This window comes from Macaca thibetana, chromosome 10 (assembly GCF_024542745.1).
Source record: "Macaca thibetana thibetana isolate TM-01 chromosome 10, ASM2454274v1, whole genome shotgun sequence".
Taxonomy (NCBI): domain Eukaryota; kingdom Metazoa; phylum Chordata; class Mammalia; order Primates; family Cercopithecidae; genus Macaca; species Macaca thibetana.
Window position 1 is genome coordinate 96062428 of NC_065587.1, and position 23386 is coordinate 96085813.

A 23386-nucleotide genomic window follows, 5' to 3' on the forward strand; every position below is an offset into this window, starting at 1 on the left:
AAGGCACATATTCCATATACTGCCGCCACAAGAAACTAGTTCAAAGATTTCTACTTGAAGCTGGATGGGGAGATCATAATGAGGGCAGTCCTCTGTCCCTGGGTCATCCAAGATGGGAATGAAGAGTCAAGGCAAAAGAGAGAGAGAGAGAGAGAAAAAGTGAGTGGCAACTAGTGGTATATATAAGGGAATAGAGTGTGGGTGACTTCAAGTTCAAGGACAAATGCCTAAATTTTCCATCTTAAAAAAGTGGCAAGAAAGCGGGGAGCCAAATATATTAGTCAGAAAACGCTTCTAAGTTCTTGTCTCTGGCCACCAGTTTGATGTCGGTGGGATGTAGATCTAGAAACTGTGTCATGGATAATTGGACTCTGCTTCTGGCATGAGAAAGTTAAACTGCCATTCAAAATGGATGCCAAGGCAACATAAAACTGTAGGAACTCACCACAAAAGAGTGCTGACATGACAAAAGTTGCTTGGATTCTGTTTTGCTTTCAGAAAACTCTGACTTTTGATTTTAGTTAATTTGAATTAAGCTTCCCATTATGACAGCACTTTGCTTTGAAGAGGGATTTTTGAATTTCAAGAATAAAATCTCCTCCCAGTTGGTTGACAATTTATTAAAGCAAGAAGTCTCAGGAGATTAGCACACATAATGTTGTAAGACATAATGTCATAGGGCTTGTCGTTACAAAACAAACATTTTAATATGGATCAGAATACATTTTGAGTCTCTCTTTTAAAAAGTCTGAAAAGGCATAAGGTAACATTAATATAAATTTTTTGTATTCTCTTCTGAAAAACAAAATATCAAGACTATTAAAATATTTCAAATGTGTATGCGTTAAAGCCTATCAAAGTAAATAAAAATTGGTCATGTTTGTGCTATGAAAAATAAGCTAAGTGGAGAAACATCAATCACGTGGGTTACACTGTTTCTTTCCCTCTCCAGAATTGTATTTGCCCCTTGCCTGTTCCTATTGCTAGTCTTATACTCAGAATTTTTTCATAGTTGATTAGCAGTCATCTCGTATGTCTTCAGAATATGGTGGATATGATAATGATCACAATCCAACTTGTTTTATGGTACTCAAGTAACAAGTTGAAAACTTAAGATGAAATACAGTTTGAATTTGATTATAGAAATGATTGAATTGAATAAGCAAGTATTGTGCTGTTTTGTTGCGGCGGATCTTTCACCGTTAGGTTTGATAAGGCAAATTTTTGATATAAACTTTAATGTCAAAGTATGAATATAAGATGTTACCTGTGCCTTACTAGAAAATGGAATAAATTAGGGGAGAAAGCATACAAGAAAGGAAGGGATGGCTTCATTGATCCCCAGTGTTTATGTTACCGCAGTTTAATCTTGACCAGTATATTAATCTTGACCAGGCATATAATCATTAACACAAGTTTGAAGAAAATAGAAAGTAAACTATTGTTATTTGAATTATAAAATAGTAATGGTTTAACTTTAAGTTAAAGAAATAAGTAAACTTCAAGTAAAAGAAATAAATTTTAAGTAAAAGAAATAAACTTTTAAAGCTTATTTCTGAATATATTAATCAACAGTAATAACGTATTTTTAACTTAATCATAACAAAAGTGGAAGCAGCATTTACATGCAGATATTTAGGTTTTCTACAGACACACTCTTTTGTGCTCCCTCTTGTTCTCTCTCTCTCTCTCCCTCTCTGGCCTTTACTCTGTGTTTTTCAATCAATGGGTAATACACACATTTAATCCAATAAGATGTAAAATTTATGGGAAGGAATAAATGTATGTTAATTTACCAATTATTACATGCCAAACTCCGCACTAGATGTGTACCTGTCTATCACCTACCTATCTAAACATTAGGAGGTAAATTGCTTGAGGTTATATCACTCATAAGTGCTAAAGCTTAAAAAGAATATTCTAGACTATTTGATTAGAAAGCCCATGCCCTTTTCTTTCATGATAACCACTTCCAGTCCAAGTGGCTATGGTATGAGTCTTAACATTTATCAAAATAATAAAGAAATTTTCAAATACTATGGTTTTATTTATCAAATAGGAGTACCACTGATGTTTAGATAATTTCTTTATGTAGATACTAAAATAGTTAACTTGAAAATCTATGTCTTAAAGATAATACACATATGAGCTTCTGATGATCACAGAATATTTTGTCCTTTTACTAATCATGTACCATTTTAAATGATAAATTCAGAAATTGTTAAAACACTTAGAAAGGTTAATTTTAAAATTTTGGTGATTAGTACTACGAGATCAACTGTGATATCAAACACAAGCTCTATACCCTGCACTCATTTGTAATTTAATGGCATCTATTCATGAATGACTCATTTATCATTTTGTACCTGTATTCATCTGGATATAGTATCAAACTGGAGTGCCATAGACCAGCATACAACCAATAGTGATAGTCATTTATTCAGTCAGCAAATGCTGCAAAAGAAACCACTAGATTCTAGTTATAAACATTATCAGCATATATCAAAAAGCTTCTATAAAGTAGTTTTCAGTATAGAATATGTGGAAAATAAACTCATACTTATAATTTAAATAAAATTAACATAACATAAAAATGTCATCCTTTTTAACAATCAAAGTAGAATTTAATTATATATATAGTCACTTGGAAAAATAAAGATAAGAGCATATACCATAAAATAAAGTTGTTAGGATCCAATGGAATAAAAAATATGAAAACATACTCTAAATTTTAAGTCACTGCATACATTAAAAATGGAATTTCTATATTTTTGACAGTTATATGCAAATATCAATAATTTTTACTATACTCTTTACAAGGATTTCAGTCAAAATACTGACTAAATTAAATAAAGAGCAATTTCAATTAGGAAATTAGGACTCTAACGACAGGTGAATGTAAATTTTGTTTGTAACTGCTCCTCTAGGTACTCCACTATTTATTATTATTCTGGGTCTCTCTGTGAAGGTGTTTTGGATGAGATAAACATGTGCATTGGTACACTGAGTACAGTAGTTTCTTCTTATCCTTGGAAGGGAGATAGCTTCAAAAATCTTCAGTGTATGCCTGCAACCACAAATAGTTCTGAATCTAACGGCTGTCAATCAGGACATATTTCTGTTCATCTCTTCCACCCACAAATGTGAAACCTTTTCCATCTTAACCAAGTGCTTATAATCACACACTGTGGCTATAACTTTTGCAGTTTGAGATAGGAAAACAAAAATAGCCTGATTTTCTTTTCTTCTTCACTATTTCATGGATAGAAAATTCACTTTTACTGTGAATTTAGCAACCTCAACACACAATATTTTTCCTTGTTGAGGACTTTCACTTTTTCACTTAGAGGACGCACTTTACTTTTGGCACATTCAAATTACCAGCATCACCACTATTATACTTTGGGACCATTACGAAGTAAAATAAGGGGTCCTTGAACACCAACACTGCCGTTGCCTTGCTATACTGCAACAGTCAAGCTGAGAACCAAGCAGCTACTAAGTGACTAATGGGTGGGTGGTGTATACAGAATGGATCTGTTGGGCAAAGGGGTGATTCACATCCTACCAGGGATGTTGTGGGATGGTGTAAGACTGCATCATGCTACTCCAAATGGCATGTAATTCAAAACTTATGAACTGTTTATTTCTGAAATTTCCTGTTTGACATATTTGAATCATGCCTGACCATGTGTTAATGAAAATGCAGAACTACAGATAAGGGAGGATGACCAGGAAGCAGCTAGCCATCACTAATGTGAGTGGGCTTCATCCAATCAGCTGAAGAGCTAATTAGAACAAAAAGGCCGAAACTCCTCCATGTAAGGGAGTATTTTTCCTACCTTCATACTGAAACTGGCATATCTGCTCCTCCTGGGTCTTCATCCTGCTGGTTGTTAAACTGGAGTTGCACCATCAGCTCTCCTGGTTCTCAATTTCTGGACCCAAACAAGAACTACACCATTGGTTCTTCTGTGTATGCCTCCAACATTTCAACTCACCTTGGAAATACTGAGATTGTCATCCTTCATAACCACAGGAGCTCTTTTCTCATAATAAATCTCTTTCCTTCCTTCCTTCTTCCTTCCTTCCTTCCTCTTCCTCTTTCTCTCTCTCTTCTCTTTCTCTTCTCTTACTGTTGCAGAAATTTTACTGGATGAGAACCTCAGCCTGGACTTGCTGGCCTTCTTGCCTTCTGTATGGGACTTGCTTTCAGTCTTGGCCTCACTCAGCTCCTCTGTGAGGCTCTGGGATTCAGAGCAAGGAAACGCTGTCTTCAGGGTGTCCACAATGATATTCAACACCATCTTCTCTATTCTAGAGACCATAAATTATTTCCTGGCAAAGGAAATACGAGCATCTGTGTTCACAGCAAGGAACTCCTGCACCTCCTCACTGTCAGTGACCTCCAGAATGGCAAAGAGTCGCTTTAGGAATTATTCTAGGAGGCTCTTACGGGCTTCTACTCTGTCACTGTCCATGTATCCAAATGGAAGATCTGGAAAGAACTTTTTAGGATCCTTCACATTTTTAATGAACTTTCGTAGATCTGGTTTCTTCTCCCGATGACATGCAGATTCAAGAACCCGATAGCGATGATTCACAGTGTGGCAGGCCAGCTGCTGCAGGCTGCTGCTGTTGTCACCAAGGACTGTCTCATATTTCACAGTACAGAGTGTGCATGCGTGGAATCCGGTGCCACTGTGCTCTCGGGCTGTAATGGTGCCAGTGATATGAAGGTTCTGGATGACAACTAGGCCATCTGGACTGCTTAGGGGCTCAAAGCTGAAGGTGGCTGAGCTGAAAGGGCCAGGCAGAGAGGAGGAAAGCACAATTTGTGGCAGACTAGGATCAAGGTAACTCACATCATTGGTGAGATCCTTTTCTAAACATGAGGGCAATGAGGAGCAGGTCTTTTCCGGCCCCTGCAGCAAAGCTGTAATGAAGGTGGTAACATCTCCTTGTTCTATCTCCTTGTCTGCTGTGTCAATCTGGATCTCTGGGCAGAAGTTCAGTGTAGAAACAGGCTCTGTTTCTGTCCCTGGACCCTCCTCAGCCTCTTCTCCTTCAGATCCCTCACCATCTTTGGGTTCCAGAGCCTGGGAACTCTCCAGAACACACAGGGCATCCTGAATCCTAACAGAGAGAAAGTGGCCTGGAGTCATGAGCATGATGGTTTCTAAGCCTAGTTCAGACAGCAGATCCTCCAGTTCTGAGTCTTCACATAACAGGGGGCCTCAAATATTTGGCTGTAGGAAATGAGATGAGTTGTTTCCTACTTTTCTTTTTTCAGACATCCCACCCAAATCTCCCCCTACAGCTTGTGTGGCCTTCTTCAACCTCTGAGGAGGGGCCTGCAGGACTCTCTGATTCACTGTTAACTTAGGAACCCTGGGGCTGCAACTGGAGGAGGAGCTCTCCATTCTGGAAGCTGCTGTACCTCAGCAATCAGTGGCAGAGATGTGAGCACTGAGGGCTGTTCAGGGGCACTGGCTGGGCAGGGTGCTGGATCTCTGGCCTTGGAAAAGATGCCCATGAGTACAAGGGGGATCCAGTCAGGATCTGACAGCCTACTGATCAGTGGGAAGATTACACTGCATTTGATTAGTTCAACCATGGCATGGCATCCGGTACGAGTCTCTAAGTGAGATTTGGGCACCAGCCCTTGAAGCCACAAATTCACAATGCCACGTGTATAGGTGACTTCAACACTGGAGCTGTGCACAGCAGGATGTGGGGCAGTAGGCCGGCAGTAAGCCTCCCAGAGGTGGGAAGGCTCAACTGGACCATTCTTCCCTGTAATGGCCTCCTTTGCCTGAATGTAGCTCTGCAGGTGACAACGGCAGAGAATCAGAACACTGTGGACAAGAGCATGATGGTCCATCATGCTCATCCTCCTCCAAAGCCCCTGGACCAACCCTTTAATGGCTGCCTCCATTTCCTTCTCAAAGGCTGGCTCCTGGCTCACAGAACAGTATCACGATAGCACAAAATCTCAAATAATCATATCGGGATAGTGCAGTTCATCTCCTGTTCCAGCTGTCTTTCTGCCTTAGGACATAGAGGACAGGTGGCCAATGGGATGAAGCTTTCTAGGAGCAGTGGATCTGAAGTCACTCCAGAGAGGCTGGAGCCCAGCCATCCTCCCAGCACCACTAGCAATGCAGACAGAAGGCACAGCAGCCTCACATTGATCAGAAGGTGTATGACCAGGAGTCAGCAAGCAAGACCCCCAGAGCCATCAGCTTCCGGCTGCTCAACAGGTTACTGAGGTGACAGCTCGATCCAGCTGGAGTCTCCTGGAATGATGGCACTATTTCTGTATCTATGGCTGAAGGGACAAGGTGGCTTCCCCAGATGACAGCCCTCAAGATTTTACTCCAGAGTTAGGGAATGGGGGAATGAACTGTGTCCCAGATACAGGAGGTGATCTGGGTGCTGTTCGAGGAACTGAGGCTCCAGGCTCTCTAAGTCCTACAGGCACTGCAAAGTGACAGTGGCAACTCTGCCATCTCCCCATGGCTACCACTCAGAGTCCTCCAACTCGCCCCTTCCAATCGAGGTGTGGCTTTGGAGGAAAACTCTGCAGCCTTGATACTGTCCCAGGCAGAAGGCCTCTCGCGGCCTTGGGGTGGGGAGCGCAGGGCTCCGGGGCCCACAGACACCTACACACACAGAGGGCAGTGGCTGGCCAGGAACTGGGTCACAAAATGCCAAGAACCATGCACCCACACTCAGCCCCGACCTGAAGTGGGCTCATCAGGGTCATCTCCACTGGCCTCGGCCTGCTGCCGCTGCAGACCTAGGTGACTGCACTCTGCAGCCCTGCCTGTGTTAGGGCTGCCAGCCTGCCGGCTGCCGGCGACCAACAGTAGCTTTTTATAACTTAAATTTTCTATATTTTCCTTGCACGTATGTTTGACTTTGATCATGTATTTTATTTACGCTTTTAAGAGGATGTACCTAGAGTAAGATTACAATAAGAGTTACCATGGTCTGTGACAAATTTAGTTGTAAGTGCAGTGGGGAAAAAAGTTTAATAAAAACAATAAAGATATACAACACGTGGTTTCTCACAGTCTTTTGTCTCCCATATTATTCCTATCATTTATTCTATATTTCTAAGGTTAAGTAATATAAAGATCAGGGACAAACGTTGTCATGTGCTTTTAATTATTGAATATAAATGTATCACATGACAATTATATTCAACATATTATTTCAAGCTGTGTACAATTTTAATAATTTTATACAGGTTGCTTTGAAAATGAGAGCAAATTTGACAAAATTTGACAAAATAATGACAGAAATATTTACAGTGCAAATATTCTCAGCAAGATTTGAATTATTGGTAAATTAAAAACAGATAACAAGCAAAATTTTGTATAATAATTTTCATTTAGTTTATGTTAAATTTTTTTTTTAAATTCAGATTAATCACATACCATGATCTAATGGTTTTGATTTTGTTTGTTTGTTTGTTTGTTTGTTTGTTTTGAGACAGAGTCTTGCTCTGTTGCCCAGGCTGGAGTCAGTAGCATGATCTCAGCTCACTGCAACCCCTGCCTCCCAGGTTCAAATGATTCTGGTGCCTCAACCTCCCAAGTAACTGGCATTACAGGGGTGTGCCACCATGCCTACATTTTTTTTTTTTTTTTTTTTTTTTTTTTTTTAGTCCAGACAGGTTTTTGCCAAGTTGGGCAGACTGGTCTGGAACTGCTGACCTCAAGTGATCCACCCACGTCAATTTCCCAAAGTGCTGAGATTACAGGCATGAGCCATGGTGTCTGGCTCTGATACACTGTTTGAAAGTAATGGGTGAATAGTGCATTTGAGATACTAGAGACCTATTTGGAACATTAAGTGAATGTATCTTACTCTCTTATTTCTTTTAAGAATATATTCTTTACCATTCTATGCAATCGCTTACATATGTGCATATTTTCTTATGTTGTCTACATGATATACAAACAAATATCTGGATACATACATAAACATAAACGACTCATCTAAAAGCTTTTCAACCTGACCCATAAACTCAGGTTATTTGAAAATGGAATGAAAAGTGTTACTGAACAGTTTTTACTATGGTTCATGTTTGGTAGGTATATGCTAATATCCTAAAAACAAAACAAAAACCAAAAGTACCTTGATTTTATAATGTAAACTTCTGATGTCTAAATTAATCAATAAGATAATTGTTGTGTTTTTAACTAACTGTATTCTATTTTATTTTGATGCTGTGTCATTCCACAATGGATAAAATACCAACTGACATTCATCAGAGGTAAACTAGTGAATTATCATCCCATTAAGATACATTTTGTTTCTGCTAAAGTAAAATCTTAATTTAAATGGAGGAATTTACCAAGTCAAGTGCTAAGATTTTATTTCTGCTACTAAATGAAAGATAAATTTAAAATTCAAATACGTTCCATTACTCAATCTATTCTTTTATCATGAGAATTAATATAGACAGCATATTTTACACAGCGCATACATACAAAGCCTTATTTTCACTGAATTACAAGTAAAATATAGGTATATAAATATATATACAAAATTTAGATACTAAATGATAGAATTTACTTATTTACCTGTGCATGACAGAATTTGATTCTGTTAATTATTCCAGGTACAGTAACTGGTTGAAAATGGGACATGAAGTAAACTGATATACTTAAAAATAACTATATCCAGTGAATTCATTTTAATGTCTCCAAGGAAGGTAAGACCACTTTCTTGAGATAAGGAATGAGGGGTTACTTATTTTGGCAAAGTTGGCTCAATGATCTGGGGAACCAAAAACTATATGTACATGGATAGTTGTTTTGTTCCCTCCACAAAAAAATTGGGGAACCCATTATTTCCCAATTCATGCTTTTATTTTCATATAAGAGGACAGTTGATGCTCCAAAATCTTAAATTTTAATTAACCAAATACAATGTTCCTAAAGACAAACATTCACAAGAGTTAAGCTAGCTGGGCAGGGTGGCTCACACCTGTAATCCCACCACTTTGGGAGGCCAAGGTGGGCAGATTGCTTGAGGTCGGGAGTTTGAGACCAGCCTCGCCAACACGGAGAAACCCTGTCTCTACTAAAAATACAAAAATTATCTGGGCCTGGTGGTGTGTGCCTGTAATCCCAGCCACTAGGGAGACTGAGGCAGGAGAATTGCTTGAACTAGGGAGTCAGAGGTCACAGTGAGCCAAGATCACGCCACTGCACTCTAGCCTGGTGACAGAGCCAGACTCTGTCTCAAGAGAAAAAAAAAAAAAAAAGGAAAAAAAAGGTAGGGAGGGATAGAGTTAGGAAAACAGAAAGGGAATATGCAACAGAGAAAATCAATAAACCACAATTAAATGTTTGGAAAGATAAAAAATATTGGCAAATGTTTACTTAGGCTAAGCAAGAAAAAAAAGAGAAGAGACTCAAATTACTAAAATTGGCAAGAGAACACATTACTGCCAGTATTACAAAACAAAAATGATTTAAAAGAGAATGCAATGAAAATCTTATGCTGAAAAAGACAGACAGCCTAGATAGAATGGATGAAGTCCTAGAATGACAGAAACTAAAATAGTCTAAAGGAGAAATAAAAAATATAAATAGATCTATGGAAGGTTAAAAGATTGGATTGTAATTTTAAAACCTTACAATAAAAATCTCATCTCAGCTAGCTTCCCAGGTGAATCAAACACTCTGAGAAATTAATATCAATTGTTCACCCACTGTTGCAGAAAATAAAAGGGGGAGAGAACACTTCTCAATTCATTTTACAAACAGGATTACTCTGACACCAAAATTGAATCACAAAACAATATAGACCAGTATCTTTGTTTTATAAAATCAAAAATCTTCAACAAAATACTGCCAAGTTGAATCCATCAACATATAAAATACATCATGCACTGGGTGCAGATGTGATTGACCCCAGGAAGGCACCATTGATTTAATATTTGAAAAATCGATGAATGCAAACACCATAGTAATATAGTAAAAGACCAAAATAGATGAGCATCTCAACAGATGGAAAGCATTTGAGAAAATAGTAGATATTTTCATCATGAAAACACTCCAGTTATGGACAGTAAGATAACTTCCTGAAACTAGTGGTAGTTATCTATGAAACCCACAGCTATCATCACACTCAGCAATGAAAGGGTGAATCCTTTCCTGGTAAAATTAGTTACAAGAATGTCCACTCTTGCAAATTCTACTCAACATTATAGTGTGGATTCTAGTGAGGTGTAGTTAGTAAAGAATAGAAAATTGAAAACATACTGGTTGAAAATAAAATAATAAAATAATTTACATTTACAGATGGCATGATCTCTTATACATACATAATTCTAAGAAATTCAGTAGAACAGTATTCAAAATAAATCTGGCATGGTTTCCAGATATAAACGCAATACTAAAAAATCATTTTATTTCTATATACTGTCAATGAACTGCTTTAAAATTATATCAAAGACACAATCCCATTTATAATAGCAACAAAACAAGTAATACATTTAGAAATTAACAAGAGCAGTTCAAAACTCATACTCTGAAACCTCCAAAATATTGTTGAAATAAATTGAAGAACTAAATAAATGAGAAGAGGTGGAGGGAGATGGAAGATAGAATCTCAGTGATTGTGTCTCTGCAAGAACATTAAATTGAACCACCGTCCAACAATCCGAGCAAGAGAATACCTTCACAAGAGCTAAAGAAATCAGGTGACAGGTCACAGAACGTGGTTTTAGCTTAAAAACAAGAGAAGACACATTAAAGAGGGTGAAAAGACAGTCTTGCAGTGCCTGCACTGCCCCTCCCTCAACCCCAGGCAGTGCAGTACAGAGAATGTGTCCACCTCTAGCAAAAGGGACAAGGAAGGGTCCGTGGGACTTTGCCTTGGAGCCCAGTGCCAGCTCTGCTATAGTAAAGCAAAGCACTGGGCAGAACCCCATGGCCTTTGATTCCAGGCCAGTGCCCACAGACAGAGCATTTAGATATGACCTGGCCTAAAAGGGAATCCACTGCCCTGGTGGGACAAACCTGAGTCCTGACTTGCTTCACTACCAGCTGATTCAAGTGGCCTCAGGCCCCAAATAAATGTCAGTGACAGGCAGGCCAGAGTCACTTTGGTCTTTGGGTGAGCTGCAATAACCAACGATGTGGTGGTCTGGGAGGCTTTGGACTTCGTACATGACATCAGCTGCAGTGGCCACAGGGTTGTCTGTGTTACCCCAATCCCAACTCCAGGCAGTGCAGTGCAGAGAGAATTCCTTCCCTATGCAAGAAAGAGGAGAACCCAGTATCAAGCCCTACCACAGTGGACACAGCATCAGGCAGAATACTGTGTCCCTGATCCCAGGCAGGATGGACCTAAACCCTGACCAGCTTCATCACCAGCAGACTAACCTGGCTTAGAAACCTAAGTCAGTCAGCAGCAGTGAGGTCACAGGACTCAGACAAGCCCCATTGCTGCTCTGGTCTGGGAGGCTGTGGGCTTTGGGTGTGTGACGCCAGCTGCAGTGGTCATGAGAGTGCCCAAATCACACTTCTCCCAGATCCACAAAGCTTGGTGTCCAGATTTCTTGCAAGGAGAAGAAGAGGGATGTAAATGAAGAACTTTGCCTGGGAACCCAGAGAACCCCTCCCTTATCTTCTCCAAGTCTGTCACAGCCACCAGGGACCTCAGTCTGCAGAAGTCACAGTGAACCTGAGCTTAAGATGCCCTCTCTGGTGCTGAAACAGCTGCAGTGACCACACACTTGGGGAACTTAACAGTCTTGAATTTCTTGGAATTTCTGGAAGACTGAAGAAGGACAAGCACAACAAGAACAGACTGCAAAGACTGGAATAAATACCCACTTATTCAACTCCCAAGCATGAACATATGCTCAAAAGCATGAAGAACATTCAAGGAAATATGACCTCACCAAACAAGAAATAAGTCACCAGTGACTAACCCAGGAGAGCTCGAGATGTGAGACTCAGCTGGGTGTGATGGCTCACACCTGTAATCCCAGAACATTGAGAGGCCGAAGCGGGTGGATTACCTGAGGTCAGGAGTTTGAGACCAGCCTGACCTACAAGGTGAAACCCCGTCTTTACTAAAAACACAAAAATTAGCTGGGTGTGGTGGCAGGTGCCTGCAGTCCCAGCTACTTGGGAGGCTGAGACAGGATAATTTCTTGAACCTGGGAGGCAGAGTGTGGTGAGCAAAGATTGTGCCACTGCACTCCAGCATAGGTGATGAAATAAGACACCATCTTAAAAAAAAAAAAAAAAAAAAAAGATGTGAGACTCTCCAGACAGGGAAGTAAAAATGGCTGTTTTGAGGATACTCAATGAAATTGAAATATAGAGAAGTAATTCAAAAATTAACAAAGAAATTTAACAAAGAGATAGAAGTAATTTTAAAAGGCCACAGAAACCTTAAAGCTGAAAAATGCAATATATGAATTGAAAAATGCATGAGAGGGTCTCAATAGTAGAACTCATCTCAGCACAATGAAGTCCATATAAGACAAAGTTCCTCATCTAAGATCTGGAACAAGTGTGGCTACTTTTACCGCTTTTATTCATCACAGTACTTGAAGTTCTAGCTAGAGGACTTAGGATAATGAAATAAAAGGCTTCCAAATTCGAAATAAAAGGAAGTCAAATAGTCACTGTTTGCAGGTGACACGGTCATATATATATGGAGAACCCTAAAGATTCCACAAAAAAACCTACTACAAATAATAAACATTTCATAAAGTTGCAAGATACAGTATCAATATATAAAAATGAGTAGCACACCCATGTACCAATAGTGAAACACTTAAGAAAGAAATCAAGAAAGCTATTTCAATGCCCCCCAAAAAAGATACCTAGAGATAAACTTAACCAAAAAGGTGAAAAATTTCACAATTAAAACTATAAAACATATATGAAAGATAATAAAGCAGACACAAGTAAATGTAAAGATATCCCATGTCCAAGCACTAGAAGATTATTGTTAAAATATCTATATCACCCTATGTGATCTACAGAATCAATGGAATCCATGTTAAATTAGGAAAGATATTCTTCATAGAAATAGGGGGAAAAAAAACAAAAACAAAAAAAAACGGCCGGGCACGGTGGCTCAGGCATGTAATCCCAGCACTTTGGGAGGCCAAAGCATGTGGATCACAAGGTCAGGAATTTGAGAACAGCCTGAACAACATGGTGCAACCCTTTCTCTACTATATATACAAAAATTAGCTGGGCATGGGGGCGCACGCCTGTAATCCCAGCTACTCAGGAGGCTGAGGCAGAGGAATCACTTGAACCCAGGAGGCAGAGTTTTCAGTGAGCTGAGATCATGCCAGAGCACTCCAGCCTTGGCTACAGAGCAAGACTCTGTCTCAAAAAAAAAAAAAAAATCCTAAAATTCACATGGAAATACAAAATACCTCAGATAGACGAAAGAATCTTGAATAAAAAGAAAAAAACCTGGAGGCATCACACTCCCTGATTTCAAAATATACCACAAATCTAGTAACCAAAACAGCATGGTAGTGGCAAAAAAAAAAAAAAAAGAAAAAAAAATGGAGAGACAGAAGAGAGACAGAGAGACGAATGACAGACTGACATAGACAAATGAAGCAGAATAGAGAACTCAGAAATAAATTCAAGCTTTCACAGTCAACTCTTAACAAAAGCACCAAAAACACACATTGGGGAAGGACAATCTCTTCAATAAACTGTGCTAGGAAAACTCAAAACCCATATGTACAAGAATCCAACTAGGCTGTTATCTTATTATACACAAAAGTTTACTCAAAATAAAGATTTAAATGTAGGACCTGAAACTATGAAACTACAAGAGAAGAAAACATAGGAAAATGCTTCCTGAAACTGGCTAGGGCAAGGGATTTCCAAATATATACATCAAAAGCACAAGCAACAAAAAGCAAAAATAGACAAAATACAATTGCATTACACTTAAAAGCTTCTGCAAAGTAGCGGAAGCAATCAGTAAAAGGAAGAAACAATCCACAGAATGGAAGAAAGTATTTGCAAACTATGCATCAGGCAAGGGGTTAATGCAACACAAAATAGTACTCAAACTACTCAAAGCAAAAATACAAATAACCTGATTTAAGAAATCAGAAAAAAGAGCTACCCAAAAACTTTGTCCCCCACCTTCTTCTCCCAACCACCTTTGACCCCCTCCCTCTCGTCACCATTTTTCTTTCTCCATCTACCCCAAAACTTTTTTCCCACTATTTTTCCCCACTGTCATTTTGCAAAGCCTTCTCTACTCTCCCGCTCACCATTCTTTTCATCATCCATCTACCCCAAAATTTTTCCCCACTGTTTTCCCTCACTCACTGGACACCTTCTTTTTCTCCCTGCTGCTGCTCACCACCCTCTTTTCCAACCTCCTTCTACCCAAAAACGGTTTTTTGCTCTACTATGGTTTTTCCCCATCGTCTTTCCGCCCCCCTTCTTGCCACCCTCTTTCCATTCTCTATCTACGCAAAAACATCTCCCCACCATTTTTTCAAAGCTTTCTCCCCACTCTGGCTCGCCACTCCTTCTTCCTCCATCTACACCCCCAAAATTTCACAAAGCCTTCCCCCACTTCCCACCCGCCCTCTTCTTTCCTTAATCCTTACCATCCTCCTTTTGCCCTCCATCTACCCCAAAACTATTTTCCCCATCGTCTTTTTCCCAAACCTCTTTCCCCGCTCCCTCTCACTACCCTCTTTTCTCCTCCCACTTGCCACCCTCTTTTCCCACTGCATTTACCCGCTTTTTACCCACCGTCTCTGTCTTTTCTTTCCCCACCATCTGTCTTTTCTGCCCACTGTCTTTTGGCAAAACCTTGCCTCCCTCCCAGTTGCCACCCTCTTTTCCCCCTCCATATACCAAAAAACTTTTCTCTGCCCACTGTCTTTTCCTCATGGTCTTTTGGCAAAACCTTGTCTCCCTCCGGCTTGCCATCCTCTTTTGCCCCTCTTGCTCACCACCCTCCTTTCCCATTCCGTCTACCAAAAACTTTCTTCCTCACTGTCTTTCCCCCCTCACCATCTCTTTGCAATCTCTTCTGCTCACCACCCTCTTTTCCCCACTCCTGCTCCTCCTCCTACATGCCACCTTCCTGTATCCTTCCTTCTACCCCAAAACTATTTTTCCATCGTCGTTTTCCCAATACTCCTTCCACCCTCCAGCTTGCCACCCTCTTTCCGCCCTCCATCTACCCAAAAACTTCTCCCCCACTATTTTTTCTCCCAACTGTCTTTTGCAAAACTTTCTCTTCCTCCTATTCGCCACCCATTTTTCTTCTCCTGATCACCATCCTCTTTTTCCTCCATCGATAGAAAAAAAAAATTGTCCCTACCATCTTTTCACAGAATCTTCCTTCTCCTGCTCACCACCTTCTGTCTCTTCCCCCTCTCTCTCTGCACCCTCTCTTTCCTCCTCCCACATGCCACCTTCTTTTCCCCCCCTCCATCTACCCAAAATCTTTTTACACATCATCCTTACTTTCCCCACTGTCTTTCTGTTCTCCTCACCGAGTTTCTCCCCACCGTCTTTTTGCAAACTTTCCTTCCTACTTGCCAGTTTCCCCCCCACCTTCTCTTTCCTCCTCCCACCTGCCACCCTCTTTTCCCCCAATATCTACCCAAAAACCTTTTTTTCCAACCATCTTTTCCCCACCGTCTTTTTGCAATGCCTTTTCCTGATCGCCATCCTCTTTTTCCCTTTGCCGCTAACCACTCTCTTTATCCCTCCAACTACCCCAAAACTACTTACTGGCTCCTACCGCTCCAGCCGAGCTTCCATCTCTGTCACTAGCACCCACCACAGGGAGGCGAGCTGTGGTGCCGCTCCCACAGCTCCAGCCTCCAGCCGTGGCAAGTGACGACTCCTTCTCCTGGTCCTCTAAGCCTTGCACGGAGCAGCCCGGCAAGCAGTCATGTAAGAGCCTGAAATGGTGGGATGCCCCCTCTGCATGCTTTATATACTGAAGTTATGCAAATGAGGTTCCTGGACTACATGTTCTGATTGGATGAGAGAAAATCTCTAGGCCTATTCTGATTGGACTTTATTTTCATGCTGTCATTGGCTGTCCTAAGACTTACTCTCATCCAATCAGAATTGAAGCTGGGAGCCCGGCTTAGAGAACGAGAAGTGGGATCCACATACCCCAAGCTGGAGGCTTGTGCCTATGGCACCTAGGCTCGCTTCACTGCGGTTGGTGGAGGTGATGGAGATTGCAGCTGGGCCAGCATGGTAGAAAGGTGTCAGGTAGGTGAGCTCTCCAGGGATGCACTACCCTGGATAGGGGCCTATCAAGGTCACGTTGCGGGTGGGGGTGTGGGGGACGTGGGATGGCGGGGTTGGCTGTGCTATGGGGTGCTACACTGCCTGGTGGTGGGGGTGGTTGTGTGTGCTACTGGGGGCTGCACCACTAGCTGGGAAGAGGGTTATGGGCGCTGTCAGCTCCTACTTTTTTATGACGGGGGCAGGTTGGGAGCGCTATCTGGGCTGTCACTACCCCCAGCAAGGGCTGGTTAGGGGCACTATTCCTGGCTTCACAGACGGGAGCAGTGAGGCGGTTTGGGGGCACTATCAGGTTTACGTGCCCTGTGGCATGGGGCGGGGGAGCGCTATTGGGAGTTGCACTGCTCTGCTGCTGCTAGCAGTGGTCTACAGAAGTGGCAGCCATAGCTGTGGCCTCCGAGAAAGGGGCCGTCCTCCTCTTCCCAGATTCTAGATTCTAGAGGGCAACCTCCTCCTGCTCGTACTGGAGCGTGGCAGGCACGCAAGGTTTCCCTGGGAATCCTGAGCACAGTAAGGACCCCACACCCGCCATGGTTCCCGGGCCTGCACCTTCTCACTGTGTTGCAGAGACAACCTGTGACTCCCGGGTAAGGAGTAGCGGGCACCACGGGGGAACAGGGCCCCGTAGGTGGAGGCATCAGAAACAGGAACTGGCACTTGGTTGGAGGGGGCTGGCTGGGTCTGAGTTTTTGCTTCTCCTGCTCACCGAGGAGTGCAGCCAGGGTGGGACCAGCAGTTCCTGGCCAGCTGTACCTAACCGGGGGCCGGTTTCAGCAAAGGCAGTAACACCCACCCCAGTTGTGCCTTCGCTGAAACCAGCCCCTGTCACCCAGTGGCCAACATGACAAGGTGAACCTCTAACACAACTACTCCCTGCGTCCTGTTCTAGGCATATCTGGCTTTGACCACCCAGATGCTTCGAGCCAGGAGACCGAGGAGTCATCTGTTGCATGCTGGAGGCAGGAGCCTGCAGAGGGTGTGGTTCTGTGGCTCGCCTCGCTGCAATTGGTGACGGCGACAGAGACTGCAGCTCGACTGGAATGGTAGGAAATTGTCTGCGGGGGCCAGGTGGTAGGAAGCTTGTAGGGTGGGCTGGTGCATTGAGGGCAACAGCAGCCGTGGTCGTGTTGGCGTTAGTGGTGGCAGCAGCAGCAAGTCTGGGATCCGAGAAGTTGGAGTGGGAATGCTATGGAGCCCGCCAGGTCCAGTCCGGCCTGAGGTGGGAAGGAAGCTGCAAGTGCTGTACTGCAGGTGCTGGCAGCAGGGGAGGCACAGCCAGCGCAAGGAGGAGTCCTCCTCCTCCTCCTGCTGGTGCCTGGCCCAGGTGTGAGTGGCAACATCGTCTTATTCTTAACAAAATTTAGGGGGTGACTTATTGGTGTTATCTTTTAGCTTGGTTTTGTTGTGAAAAGTCTTGGAATTTTTCAAATTTCATAAATCAGGAGGGGAAATAAAGTATCATAAAGGGCTCTCCAATTCCTGCACCTGTTCTTCCTTTCTTTCAGTATGTTTTTTTCTTCTTCTAATCATCATCTTCTTTCTCTTTATTTTCTTATGCTGCTGCTTCTGTTTCTTGTTTCTATTCTTGTTTCTACTCCTCTTGTTTTCATTATCCTAAGCAATGGCCTTAACAAACAACAAACCAAAACTGAGTTAAAAATAAACTACTTGTCACTGAGTCCTATTCTTAAAATAATCAGGCCATAACTATGCTTTGGAGATGAGGAAAAACATTGATTGCCTAATTATGGTTACTTGAATAGCTATACTTTCATGATCCTGTTAATGTGTTATAAGTAGTTACTCAAGGAATCAAAAATGAAGCATCAAATAAAATATTGCTAGCAAACAGCCATTTCATCTCTCTCACTTAGTCTGGAGCTATGCAAGAGTCACGGGAGTAATTAGTTCCAACTTATGAGGTTATTAAGTGAACTGTATTCCCTTCATTTTATTTCTCTGCCACCATTTTCGAGAGTATTGTCATCTGCATGAGCAAATCTAGTTCATCGCATCTTTGCAAAGGAAAAGGACGGAGGATCATGTGTATAATGTTTTAAGGCCAAGATTCACAACCAAAACAAAGTCTTTCTTAACTTCTGCCTTTAAGAAACTGCAGTGTTGAACCCTGTTTTATTTCTGATATTACTACCTTTGGTATGAAATCTTTTTTTTAGTGATTACTCTAGAAGTGTATGCATTTTATTGACTACTTTAAAGAAACAATCTGTATTGTATCATTTTTCAAGCCCACAGAAATGCATAGGTTCTATAATTTTGACACTTTTTATTTTTAAGGTTATGAGCATGTAAACTACTCTATATATATGTAAGGATATGTAAAAACGCCACTGGATATCTTGTATTGAAGAAATAGTGTCTAAATTTTTGTCCAGAGTGGATTGGTTGCAGTTTCTTAGGTGTGTTTCTCAATACATTGCCTCGATATTTTAAAGCATATAGAAATTTCTATACTATTTAACCTCATACAGTCCTTTGTAGGTTGTTTAATATTTCTACAGACTAAAGATATCACAGCCCTCTTTAATATTCAGTAATATTAATAAAATTTCGGATAGAGAGAATTAGAATCCAACAAACCCGGAGGAAAATTGTTAAATTATACACCTGTGGAGCAGGAAATGAAACCCAGGTTCCAAGCTCTAAGGGGCCACGAGCTACCATACGAGTGCATAAGTGACTGGCGTAGAGTCAGCAAAATTACAGGATGGTTAAAAGAGAGAGCTGTGGACTCTTAACACTATGTGAACATAAAATTTTAAACTGCATGGTGCCTCAGTTCATCTGTCTTTACAATGAAGATAGTACTAAGTTTTTCTTTTACTTCTTAGTTGTCTGATTTATTTTCCTAGTCTTGTTGCCACTCTCAGTGCCCACATGAGCGGACCTGAGATAATATCTGACAGCCTGGGATTCCACGGGAAAAACAGAAGGTACCATAGACCCCCTTTTAGGAGAAACCTCTCTTTTCCTCATGGAATCCCAAGAACTGTAAGCAGACAGGTCCCTCTCAAAATCTAAGGCTCTACTGTTTCACCTTACATTACCTGATCTTTCTTGATTTGGGTAGGCATAAGAAATTAGTAGGGAGGAGTGATACAAAGAAAATTGTGGATATGAAGATGTGTTTATGGTTAGAAATATTATGAAAAAAAGAAATTTTATATGAGAGAAGATCTTGTATGGCAAATTCTTAGAGTAAATTAGTCATCCTAAAGTAGAATGACTAATTATTTAGGAAATAGGGAAAGATAGGACAAGTCAGAAAGTTCAAGCATGTCATAGTCTCCCTCTGTCATCCAGGCTGGAATGCAGTGGCATGATCTTGACTCGCTGCAACCTCCACCTCCCAGGTTCAAGCTATTCTCCTCCCTGAGCTTCTTGAGTAGCTGGATTACAGGCACCTGCCAACGCCTGGGTAATTTTTTTGTAATTTTAGTAGAGAGAGTTTCACCATGTTGTCCAGGCTCGTTTCGAACTCTTGACCTCAAGTGATCCAAACGGCCTTGGCCTCCCAAAGTGCTAGGATCCCAGTGGGAGCCACTATGCCTAGCCTCATCTATGATTTTATTTCAGCTTTCCTTCTCTTTTCTTTAGTCTAGTTAAAACTTGTCAATTTTGATTTTTTTTCAAAACCCCTAGCTGTTTGTTCCATTGACTGTATATTTTTTCATTTTGAATTTTTTTTTGTTTCTGTTTTTAAAATTTCTTCTGTAATCTTTATGATATCCTTTCTACTAATTGTAACATTTTTTTGTTTGTTTTTCTCATTACTTGAGGTATACTGTCAGGTTGGCTATTTGAGATCTTTTTGCTTTTCTGATGTAGGCATTTACGGCTATGCACTTTTCCTATTACAACTGTTTTTGCTGCATCCCACAGGTTTTGTTGTGTTTGTATTTTTATTTGTTTCAATAAATTTTTAATTTCCTTTTTTATTTCTTTATTGATTGTTCATGAACATGTATTTTAATTTCCATATGTTTGTACAATTTTTAAAGTTCCTCCTGTTACTGATTTCTCATACTGTTCCACTGTGATCAGAAAAGATGCTTGATATGAATTCAGTTTTTAAAAATATATTGTGACTTGTTATTCGGCCTAACACATAGTCTGTCCTGGAGAATGATCCATGTGCTGCTCAGTAGAATGTGCATTGCGCATTTGCAGAGTGGAAAGCTGTGAAATGTTAGGTCCATTCAGTAGAGATTACAGTTTAACTGTTTTTTTGTCGTCTGGATGATCTGTTCATTGATGATAGTGGGGTGTTGATTATAGTAGAGTGTTGAGGTGCTCTATTATTGTATTACAGTCCATCTGTCCCTTAAGGTCTGTTAATATTTGCTTCTGTGTTTAGGTGCTCGAGTGTTGGTTGCATTTGCACTTATAATGGTGATACTGCTGTGTTGGTTTCTTTCTCATTATACAATTATCTTTCTGTTTTATCAATATATGTATAGCTACTGTTGCTTATTTGTTTCCATTTGTATGGGATATCTTTTATCATCCCTTCATTTTCAGTCTATGTATGTCTTCATATGTGAACTGAGTTTCTTGTAGGCAGTATAGAGTTAGATCTTGTCTTTAAATCCATTCGGCCACTCTGTCGCAATTGGAGAATTTAATTAATTTATATTCAAGGTTATTACTAACAGGTAAAAATATACTACTGCCAGTTTTACTTGTTTTCTGGTCGTTTTGCTAGTCTCTTTTGTCTTTTGTTATTTCTCTGTTCATATCTTCTTCTTTCTCTTCTCTCTCTCCTTTCTTTCTTCCTTTCTTTTCCTCCCTCCTTCCCTTTCTTCCTGTCTATATTTATAGTGAGGTGATTTTCTCTGGTAGTGTGATTTAATTCCTTGCTTTTTAGGTGTCTGTTATTTTTAAGGTGTCTATTACTGAATTTTGTTTTCTGGTTACCATGAGGCTAAAGAATATCATTGCAACAAGTGATTTTAAACTGAAGAGAACTTAACTTTGATTGCAAAGAACAAAAAAGAGAGAAATGAAAAGATATAAACATTTACCCCGTAACTCTATCCCCCTCAACACACACACACACATTTTGACATTTGGATCTTTTCGGTATCTTATTATATTGTCTCTCAATGTAAAAATTGTTAGGTTATTATTATTATTTTAATAATTTTGTATTTTAGCCTTTTGTTATTGTTAATTGCTATTTGCACCATTGTTCAATAATGTCTTAATTTGTTCTAATAAATACATGATACATATATATATACACACATATATATACAAATTTCTTTTTTTTTTTTTTTTTTGAGACGGAGTCTGGCTCTGTCGCCCAGGCTGGAGTGCAGTGGCCAGATCTCAGCTCACTGCAAGCTCCACCTCCCGGGTTTACGACATTCTCCTGCCTCAGCCTCCCGAGTAGCTGGGACTACAGGCGCCCGCCACGTCACCCGGCTAGTTTTTTGTATTTTTTTTTTTAGTAGAGACGGGGTTTCAATGTGTTAGCCAGGATGGTCTCGATCTCCTGACCTCGTGATTCGCCCATCTCGGCCTCCCAAAGTGCTGGGATTACAGGCTTGAGCCACCGCGCCCGGCCTACAAATTTCTTAATGGCATGGGCATTTTCTTCAGCATTCTTTTTCCAGCCTCTAGTTCCTATTGCCTAGCCAATAGAACACTTACACTAAATGCTTGTCAGATGAGTAAAAGAGTTTTTTACAGTGAGTAGATCTTAACACGTTGCTATATGTAATTTGATTTGAAATAATTTTCCAAGAATTTAACTCATTTTGCTCTTTTTTAAACTTCTATTTTTAGATCAGTGTACATGTGTAAGATATGCAGGTCTGTTACATAAGTAAACGTGCATTATGGGGTTGATTGTACAGATTATTTCATCTCCCAGGTATTAAGCCTAGTGTCCCTTAGTTATGTTTTCTGCTTCTCTCTCTCCCCCAACCCTTCACCCTCTGATAGGCCCCAGTCTGTGTTGTTCCTCTCTATGTGTCCGTGTTCTGATCATTTAGCTTCCACTTAAAAGTGAGAACATGCAGTATTTGGTTTTCTGTCCCTGCTTTAGTTTGTTTAGAATGATGACCTCCAACTCCATCCATGTCCTTGCAAAGGACGTTATCTCATTTTTTTTTTTTTGTGGCTGCATGGTATTCCATGGTGTATATGTACCACATTTTCTTTATCCAGTCTATCATTGGTGGGCATTTGGATTAATTCCATGTGTTTGCTATTGTGAATAGTGCTGCAAGGAACATATGCATGCATGTGTCTTTGCAATAGAACAATTTATTATCCTTTAGGCATATACCCATTAATGGGATTGCTGTGTGGAATGGTAATTCTGTCTTTAGGTCTTTGAGGAATTACCACACCGTCTTCCACAATGGTTGAACTAATTTACACTCCCACCAACCATGTAAAGTGTTCCCTTTTACCCACAATCTCACCAGCATCTGCTTTTTAACTTTTTAGTAATAGCCATTCTTACTCGCATGAGTTGGTATCTTATTGTGGTTTTGATTTGCATTTCTCCAATCAACGATGTTGAAATTTTTTAATATACTTGTTGACCGCATGTATGTCATCTTTTGAGAAGTGTCTGTTCATGTCCTTTGCCCCCTTTTTAATGGCCTTGTTTTTTTTGTAAATTTGGTTAAGTTCGTTGTAGATGCTGGATGTTAGACTTTTGTCAGATGCATATTTTGCCAGAATTTTATCCCATTCTGATGATAGTTTGTTTTTTCTTTTTGCTGTGCATAAGCTCTTTAATTTAATTAAATCCCATTTGTCAATTTTTGCCTTTGTCACAATTGCTTTTGGTGTCTTTATCATGAAATCTTTGCCCATGGCTATATTCTGAATGGTATAGCCTAGATGGTCTTCCAAAGGTTTTGCAGTCCACAAACCAGTGCCCAAGGAAATCAGAGATGACACAAATATGAAAAACATCATGAAAAGAATCAATATTGTTAAAATGACCATACTGCCCACAACAATTTATGGACTCAGTGCTATTCCATTATACTACTACTGACATTCTTTGCAGAATTAGAAACATCTAT

At 40.5% G+C, this 23386-nt stretch overlaps 1 pseudogene; it reads right to left on the minus strand.

The window, feature by feature from the left end:
• Window positions 1-277: 277 nt before the first annotated feature.
• LOC126964139 (sorting nexin-19-like) lies at window positions 278-16848 on the minus strand (annotated as a pseudogene).
• Window positions 16849-23386: the final 6538 nt, after the last annotated feature.